This window comes from Vombatus ursinus, unplaced genomic scaffold (assembly GCF_900497805.2).
Source record: "Vombatus ursinus unplaced genomic scaffold, bare-nosed wombat genome assembly UNPS02014822.1, whole genome shotgun sequence".
Taxonomy (NCBI): domain Eukaryota; kingdom Metazoa; phylum Chordata; class Mammalia; order Diprotodontia; family Vombatidae; genus Vombatus; species Vombatus ursinus.
In genome coordinates this window covers 13,844,255-13,854,310 of record NW_020954600.1, presented here as the reverse complement: position 1 = coordinate 13,854,310, position 10,056 = coordinate 13,844,255, and positions in this window count along the sequence as shown.

Sequence of the window (10,056 nt, the reverse complement as noted above, 5' to 3'; positions counted from 1 at the left end):
TTTTGCCCTTCCCCCCAGGCATCCGGAAGAAGCCAAATGAGATGTTTTGATTTTCAGGCTATTTTTCATTCACCTCCAAAGGTAGAAATAGAAAGGGCAGGGGCCCTTTCATATTTACCAAGTACTGTTTCCACGGCACTCAAATTGCCTTAGAAACAGCCTCATTAAAAAGCATTTATAAACTTTTTTTTTTTAAAGCATGTATTAAGGGCGCTAGGCAGTGGTGTTTTAGAGAGAGCTTGATCTGTAGTAGAATGAGGACTGTGCTAATCCCCAACCCCGCTACTTTGGACAAGTAGCTCCTCATCCCTCGGTGTCAGTTTTTTCCTCTGTAAAACGGCTTCGATCTCTATAGCTCCTTCAGGTCCTAAAGTCATGCTTCCTGACATGAGGGCATAGAATGATAGATTTAGAGCTGGAAGGGACCTCAGATGCTAAGTTGGCCAATTCCCTCAATTTCCAGATGAGGAAACTGAGGCCCAAAGTTAGGATTTGAATCCAGATCTTATTTTAAATCCCAAGTTATCCCTATTGCACTACATCCATTTGCTACCAGAAAAGAAATTCAGGGAGGAACTTACTGTTCCTTTAAAAAATAATTCTACTGATATCTTTTGTTTTTATATCACTTTCATTTCTGTATACATCCCTCATCCTTCCCCTACCCAGCGAGCTATCCCTTAAGACAGAGAATTTAGAAAGAAAAAGGAAAAAAAATCATTATTTTGTATGCAGCTTTTTGGTACATATTTATTTGTTTGCTTCCCCCTCCCATTAGATTGTAATTAGATTGCCCTTGAGGGCAAGCATTATTTTTTTTGCTTCCTTTTGTTATCTCCAGCACTTAGCACAGTGCCTGGTACACAGTAGGTGCTTAATAAATGCTTCCTGACAACTGGTTGATGAAAAGAGGAATCAAATGCTTGTACCTTCAGGGCTGTGAATCCAAAGGCCAATCCCCACTACAATGTCAAGCCTGATGCCTGGACTACAATGCACATTTTTATCCCTCCTATGATTCTCTGACCTTCTTGCCGAAGAACTAGGTCCCTGACAATATTAACTAAATGTATTTTTTTCTGGAGTCAGGAGGCAGCTAAAGGAACCACTTTGTATCCACACCCTTCACTATATATTTTTAAGTTATTAATATAAAAAGACATTCTTGTGCTCAGACACTTCCTTTTAGTGGGAAAAGCCTCCCAGACTTTCTCAGGCAGCCTGAATTATGTGATAAATATTTAATGTCATACATAATCACTGTACAATCAGGAAGGAGAATAAAATTCACAGGGGTCCAGGTCCTAACTGTTTTATAATTCAGAGGACTGGAGAGATTGGGAAGTCAATTCCAAAGTGAAGTGAGGATTAAAATAAAGGCTTTCACAATTTCCTTAAGAAAATAAAATAAATCTTTTTTTAAAAAAAATCATGAACAAGCTAAGAATTTTTTAAATAAGAATTTTACAATAACATATTAATGTTTATTATCTCTGTGGGCAGAGAGTATGATTGCATTTCTTTGCTTTAATTAACCCTGATAACAAGCCAGTTATTGGCTTACATGCTTTAATTCTGAATTGGGACAAGTATCAGTCATGAAAAGAAACAGATCTTTGGATTCCAGAATGTAAAATCTTCTGGATGGGAACACCATGGCCAACTTTTTTTTCCCCCATAAAGTTTCTTTTTCACCAGCATGCTTTCAACTATGGCCTAAGTATACAATGAGAGAGCGAAAGAGAGAGAGAGACAGACAGACAGACAGACAGACAGACACAGAGACAGAGATAGAGAGGAGAGAGCTAGGGGGAGAGAGAGACAGAGACAGAGATAGAGATTGCACTTTGGGCCAGCTCCTTATCTTCCCCAACTCTTGGGGGAAAACTTCCCTGGAGAAGATGAATATTTGGAGTGATATCTTTAGATTTCAATTTCACACATAGTGGCTCTAAGAGAGAAATCCCCAGTGAGAAGATTGCAGTTCCTTTCAATGAACAATTAAATTGCTCAAATTTGAGTTTAGCAATCATACCCTGGCCTTGAAAGATATTTTTATTAATAACTTTCAAATAATAATAGCTCTGTTGCATCTCCTCTTCCACCCCCCCCACCCTGCCCCCAACTCAGGGCAGCTCAGGGAAACCTCAGGATTTAGGGTCAGGAGAGACTTAGGTTTTAGAAAAGACTCTAACACTTATTGGAAATGTGTCCTTAAAGTCACTTTTCCTTTCTGATTCCCAGTTTCCTCATCTGTAAAATGGGAAGAATAATACCTTATTGCACCCCTTACATGGTTATTGTGAGAAAAGCCTCAATCTGGAGTCAAGGGGTCTTGATTTGGGGGTTACCTCTGCTGTGTGACCTTAGGCAAATTGCTAGACTGCTCTGGTCACAATTCTTTATCTGTAATAAGGGAGGTAGACCTAAGGACCTCCCAGATCCCTTCTAGCCCTGACTCTGTGGTCCCAAGATCCTTCAAGCATGATGCAGCTATAAGTTTTCCTTATTATTATGTAATAGAAAAGGTAGACTTTGTATGGACTTATCTGTGCACAAGTTATATGGCAGTCACCACCAGAATATAGGGCTCCTGAGGATGGGGGCTATTCAATTTTTTGTCTTTTTATAGCCCCAGTCTTAACACGGTGTTGAGTGAAATGACATTTATGAAATATCTACGATATAATAATATTAAAAATAACTATTATTGAGGCAGCTCAGTAGTGCAGTGATAGAGCAATGGGCCTGGAGTTGGGAAGCTCTGAGTTCAAATTTGACCTTAGACACTTACTAGCTCTGTGACCCTGGGCAAGTCAGTTAACCCCAATTGCCTCCAGGAAAAAAATATGGAAAGTGATTTTTAAAAGGGTTAAGTGACTTGCCCAGAATCATACAGCTAATAAATGTCTGAGGACAGATTTGAACTCAGGTCTTCCAAAGCCCAGTCCTGGCACTCTACCAAACTATTTCTATTTACTGGTCTATTTATCTCAGAGTAGCTGGGAAAGAAAATTGGGATAAATGTGACCTATTGTTATAAATTGGCTTCCATAAACAATGGTTATTTTGAACTTTTTAGTGGCTAACAATTCATCAAGGGATGAGGAGAACCTGGATGAGACTAAAGTTATTCTCCCCCCAGAGAGAATGAAATTCAAAGCATTCTTTCCTACCCCAGTATCTCTCCCATGTCTGAGAAAATTGCCTCAATTAAAAATGAGATTTTTTTCAAGTTAAGTGTTCTTTCTTTAATGTCAATATAAAGGTGGTATAGTAGAGTGGACACAGTCTGGAAAAACCTGGGCATCTGTGGACAAGTCATTTAATGTCTCTGAGATTCGGTTTTGTCATCTGTAAAATGGAAATATTAATTCCAATTTCACTTATCTCACAGGGCTGTTGTAAAGTAAGTGCCTCATAAACACCAGAGCCCTGTATAAATATGAATTGTTATTAATGTCATTAGGAGACAGTCTAGGGCCACAGGGAAGCTGTGTCATGTTTCTGAGGTTGGCTGGATCCTTTTTTTCCTGTTGTCATTTTCCTCACTTCTTGCCCATCTCATCTACAATTCTTTCCCAGGAAAAGAATATTTTCCTATAATTAATGTGCTATTGCTGTTGAACATTCCTTTAACTGGAATGGGCCCTTCAAATATGAATGAAAAATGTAGCTCTCACTGGGAGCATGCCAGAGTGGACCTCACCTTGCCCTTTGTTTCAGCCCTCAGAAGCAGAGCCCTTAAAACATTTGTTTGCAAGTAGTTGTACCATTTTAGTGTAAGAGGAAGAAAAGAAGGGAGAAAGAAAGGAAGAAAGAAAGAAAAAGGAAGAAATCATGGAGGGAAGAAAGGAAGGAAGGAAAGAAAGAAGGAAGAAAAAAGAAAGAAAGAAGGGAGGGAGGAAAGGAAGGAAAGAAGGAAGAAAGAAGGTTGGAAAAAAAGAAGGGAGAAAGAGAAGGGAGGAAGGAGAGAAGGAAAAAAGAAAGCAGAGAAGAAAGAAAGAAAGAGGAGGGAGAAAGGGAAGAAGGAAGAAAGGAAGAGAGAAAAAGGAAGAAAGGATGGAGGGAGGGAGAAAGGAAGGAAGGGAGGCAGGCTTGTTTGACTTTGATTATGACTCCCTTGAAAGATTATGACTCCCTCTTCTCTTTCCAGAGTCACACACACATCACTAGCTGCCTATAGGACATGTCTAACTGGGATGCCTCATAGGTATTTTACACCCAACGTATATACCACAGAACTGCCCACAAACCCTCCCCTCTTCCCAACTTCCCTGGTTTTTTCCAGAGCATCCCCACCTCAGTGTCCCCCTTGCCTCCTTCTTGTTGCTCAACTCACATGTCCCATCAATGGCCACGTCTTTTTGTCCCTTCCTCCAACACAGTGCTTGCCTCCATCCCCTTCTCTTGCCTCACGAAGACAGGCCCTATCCCCTCTCACTTGGCTTGTTCCAATGCCTTTCTCATTGGTCTCCCCACATCAAATCTCTCCCCCTTTCTAATTCGTTCCCCAGAAAGCTACCGAAGGAATCTTCCTAAAGCACAAGTCTGACCATGTCACTCTATTGGCTTGGCTCCTTACTTCCTCTAGGGTCAAACACAGACTTTCCTGCTTGGCATTTAAGGCCCTTCTCAACCTAGGCTCCAAGCCACCTCTCCAGCATGTTAGCCTCTTTCACTCATTCCACGTTCCAGCAAAGCCTTGCTTTCCTTCACCTACAGTCAATCTCCCATCATGGTACCTTGGCACAGGCTGTCCCCCATTCCTTCCTCACCTCTGCCTCTTAAAATACCTTCTTTCCTCCAAGACTTAGCTTCTTCTTAAGTCCTTTCTTCATACTCCCAAACCTCTAGATGCCCAATTATCTTGTACTCATTCATTTATTTTATTTATTCATTTACTTATGTTGGACTTACATAGGCCCATGTCCCAAGCTCCTCAAGGCTGGGAACTGCTTTCTTTTTGTCTTTGTAACTTCAGACCTAGCACACAGTAGGCACTTTATAAATAAATACTTATTTGATTGAGTCCTCAAGTCACCTGCAGGGCAGGTAAATGTCACAGCTTTTTCAGAGCTGGTTAATGAATGTTTTCATAGAGTCATAACATTTTAGACTTGCAAGAGATCTTACAGAAAAGGTCTTTTTTTCCTCCTTCTATCTCCCCATATCCTCTCTCTGCCCCCAAACTGGGACCCTGAACCATATGGCTATACAGTGTCCCATCCTGGTGGGACCCTTGTCTCATTGACCTCTGCCCTGCTCGGACTCCATCTAAATCACTATGCTCAGTCTGGAGCATCCCATTTTAGGAGGGTCATCGATAAGTTGGAAAATATTCAGAAGAGGGCAACCAGCATTGGGAAGGGCCGTGAGTCTATAATATATGAAGAATGATTGAAGGAACTTGGAAACTTTAGCCCAGAGAGGGCAAGGCTGGGGAGGTAGAAACATGATAACAGTCTGGTATTACAGTTAGGTGGTGAAGTGGATAGAGCACCAGGCCTGGAGTCAGGAAGACTCATCTTCCTGAATTCAAATCTGGCCTCAGATACTTACTAGTTGGGTGACCCTAGGAAAGTCCCTTCACCATGTTTGCCTCAGTTTCTTCATCTATAAAATGAGCTGGAGAAGGAACTGGCAAACCACTCCAATATCTCTGCCAAGTAAATCCCAAATTGGGCCATGGAGAGTCAGATGCAACTGAACGTGTAGAAGAAGGTATTACAATGAATCTGCTTGGCCCTCGGGGACAGAACATGAGTAGAACAATTAGATGTTCAGACAGAACTTGCAGACAGACAGTAAGTTCTGGTTCAACAGAAGGAAAATTTTCCTTATTATTTAACCTGTTCCAAAGTAGAATGGGCTACCTTGGGAGTCTGAGGTTGCCCCTGACCGGAGGCTTTCAAGGAAAGTTTGGCTGGCCACTTGTTAATAATGACCAGCCAAAGAAAGGCAGTGAGGGCTAGCGGGGATAGAGCAGGCCTTAAAGCTGGGATCATCTGGGCTCCAGTCCTATCTCTGACCTATTCTGGCTGTGTGATCCTGGGCAAGTCACTCATCTCTTAGTGCCCGAGGAGTCATTCTAAGACTATACATTGCAGAGCAGATACAGATCTGCACTGGGAAAGGGAATTTCCTTCTCCAGAAGTTCCTTGTACCAATAGAGTAACAGGTCTAGTTCCTATCCCCTAAAATTAGCCACAATTATGTGGCACTTTGAGGTTTGCAAAGTGATTTATTTAGGTTATCATATGTTACATATGGTATGTTTCAGAATAGATTTATAGGTTCACTAGATGGCCTCTGAGGTCTGTTCCACTGCTGAGATTCTGTTTGCCCCGTACCATGAAACTAGGGACCACTCTTGAAATACCACTTCTGATTCAAGTGGAGCGAGCTGGCCAATGAAGACATTCTTAGATGGATAAGTGATGGATGTACATGTGACCGTCAAGTTGAAGGATTTTAGCTGCACTCATTGGGGACACTGGGGCACCATCCCTCATCCTCTTCAGACTTTCACTAGGCTGTTTTAAAAAGTTAATGGGATTTGAATGTTAATTATCTTTCTTCAACATTTTTATTTGTGAAAAGGTTAGGGTCCCCCCCCCCCGCACACACATACATACTCTCCCCAGGATTAGCTCAGCAGCTCCAGTTTGACGGATGGATTCAGGTCCTTGGGTACCAGCGATATTCCATGAAAGGTTGCAACTGATCTTAAGGAAACAGTTGGACCTTTTAAGGCCTTTCCCTGAAGCATCACCCTCTGCCCCAACCCATAAAGGGGAAATGTAACAAAATACTAAGCTGAAAAAACAGGCACTGGGTCTCATGACCTCTGACAGAAGCAAGAGCTCAAAAGTTGTCATAAAAGCTATGGCTGTCATCGACCTTTCAACAGAAGCATCAATGTGCCCTTCAGTGTGCTCTGTCCCTGAGAACTCAGGCAGCTCAAAGCACAGACCAATTCATAAGATTTCTCTAAGGACATCTCAGCGGAACAAGAAAACACACACACACACACACACACACACAGAGGAAAAACCTACCTCTGAAATACCTTATGTCATGCAGAGTTTTACTTGGCATATATCCTTCCTTCCTCCCTCCTGCCTTTCCTTCCTTCTTTCCTTCCTCTTTCCCTCCCTCCTTTCCTTCCTTCCTCCCTTCCTTCCTTCCTTCCTTTCTTCCTCTTCCTTCCTCCCTCCCTTCCTCCCTTCCTCTCTCCCTCCCTCCCTTCCTTCCTTCCTTCCTTCCTTTCCTCCCAGAAATCAACTTTATAACAACAGTATAATTTCACTGGGCTACTATAACAAACACCAAGAAGTTTGACTCCGTCTGCTTTTATTTATTGCCTAGAGATAGCTTTAAAGTAGGAGAAAGGCTAGGCTCTTCAATAGAGGTACTTATAGCAGCTGCTGTCTTCCTGCCCACACAGCCTAAATGCCCAATTTGGTAACAAGAAACCACAGAGGTGAAAAGACAACCAGGGCAGGAGTCGTCTGTCCATAATACTGATGGACAAGTGATATTACATCATGCTGAGAGACTCTGAACCACTGTGGACTAACCAGTTGAGATTATTGAACATTGGAGTCTTCACCATACAAGGCCACCTGGGTGCCGTAATAGATATAATGCTGATCCTGGGGATCAAGAAGGCCTTGAGTTCAAATTCCACCTCAGACACTTACTAACTTTTTTTTTTTTGGTGAGGTGGTCGGGGTTAAGTGACTTGCCCAGGGTCACACAGACTTACTAGCTTTGAGACTAAGTTACTTAGCTTCTGAGACATAGTTTGCTCATCTGTAAAATGAATGGTTTGTTTGGATGTAATGCCTTTCAAGGTCCTTTCCAAGTTAGAAATCCATGATCTCATGATTTCTGGGTACCATGAGATAGGTGAGGTTTTCAGTGAAAAGATCCTTGGGCAGTATCCTCTGGGAGGGAACACAAAAAGAGCCAGGGGAAGATTCTAGTTAAGCCTCTTGGGTTGCCATTGGCTTCTCAGAATATCTAGACCCCAGACTGAAGTTTTCAGGGGTGAGTTCAAGCACCGGCACCAGACAGGCCTTCCGGTGCATGGCGGGGGGAGTGGAGAAGGAGGATCTCAGCTGCTGCTGGAGGAAGTCTTGCTTTCCGGCATTCCTGTCTGGCTGAGGAGAGCTGGTCTAGTAGAGGAAGGGCGACTCCTGCCCTGTGTCCCCATTACTTTTCTCTTACTACCACAGAGTCTGCATGAGTTTCACCAGCAATAGAACTTTGTTTTAGGTAGTGGAACCGAAAGTCTGGTCTGTGATACTCCCTAGACATCACAATTAACAAGATTTCTGTCAAGAAACTAAAAGAAGGGGCCCGTCTGCTATCAGGCCCTGCTACCTTCTCTCCTTTTTCTCAGGACCCTCTGCCTGTAGGTTCATAGGTCTTGGAAAGGGTTTGGAGGTCATCTAATCTACCACCTCCCGCCCTCCTCCCCTGGTTCTCTAGAAGAGGAAACTGAAGATGCCATAGGTCAAATGAATTGCTCAATTGTCTCCTGAGTCTCAACCCAGAACTCTTTCCTCTATATACAGCTGCTATTAAGATGGTTAGGGACCTCGAGATTATACTACATGATGGTCATTTAAAGGAGCTGAGGACATTTAACTTGGAAAAGAGAAGACTAGAGGTGAAGAGTGGAGAAAAACAGCTGCCTTCAGGTATTTGAAGAATGATCCAATAAATGCAAGAGAGATCAGCCCCTTGGGAGCAACAAGTGGAAAATACAGAGAGGCGGGTTTAGGGTCAAGGTCAGGAAAACCGGCTCCATAATTATAGCTGCCTAAAAGCAGAAGCATTGCCCATTTCCTCCAGTACATTGTCACTCGGTAAAGCCTGGGCTGGCATTAGTTTCTCTAGCTTCCGTGTCTGCTGAGTTGGAAACACATAAACCCCCCAGAGATCCACAGAACAAAAATTGCAGGTGATCCGGAGGGCAATGAAAAGATAAAAACCCATGTGGGTACAAGGGGGCTGCAGTGTATTATGCCATCCCATCCTGTCTTCTCCAGCAGACTTCCCCTCTATCATCATCTATCATTCCTCTCTCTATCTCCAGTCTCTCCCTATCTGCCCGCTCCTTCCCCGCAGTCTACAAACACACCCATGTCTCTCCCATACTCAAAAAACCACTTCATCCTACTGCTCCTACCTGCTATTGGCCCCCATCTCTCATCCCCTTTGCATCTGAAGACCTTGAGAAAGCTATTTATAATAAATGTCTCCACTCTCTCTCCTTTCACTCTCCCTCAAACCCTGTGCAATGGGACTTCTAACCTCATCATTCAACTCAAACTACTCTCTCCAAAGTTACAAATGGTCTCCTCATTGTGAAGGCTTTTCCTCAGCCCTACTTTGCCTTGACCTCTCTGCAGCTTTCGATAGTGTTGATCAGCCTCTTCTCCCGGACACTCTCTCTTTTATAGGTTTTCATGACCCTGCTCTCTCCTGCTTCTCCTCCTCCCTGTCTGCCTACTCTTTCTCAGTCTCCTTTGCTGGATCTTCATCCAGAAAATGCCCACTAACCATGGATGTCTCCTAAGGCTTTATCCTGAGCCTTCTCCTCTTTTCTCTCCCTATTTTCTATCTCATTTGATGATCTCATCAGATCCCACGGGTTCAATTACCATCTCTATGCAGATGAGGGACTTCCTTATCTCCATATCCAGCCCTAAATTCTATGGCTCCAAGCTCTTTTAGATATCTCAAACTGGGTGCCTGGTAGGCATCTCCAATAAGTGCACCTTAGAGCTTTGATCTCTTCCCTCAAATATTATCCTCTTTCACCCTTCCCTAATACTATTAAGAGAGCCACCACCATCCTCTCAGTCATTGAGGCTCCCAGCTTCTGGGTCATGTTTGATGCCTCTCTTCCACTCATCCCCCACATCCAATCTATTGGCAAGTCATATAATTTCTTCTTTCTTTCTTTCTTTCTTTCTTTCTTTCTTTCTTTCTTTCTTTCTTTCTTTCTTTCTTTCTTTCTTTCTTTCTTTCTTTCTTTCT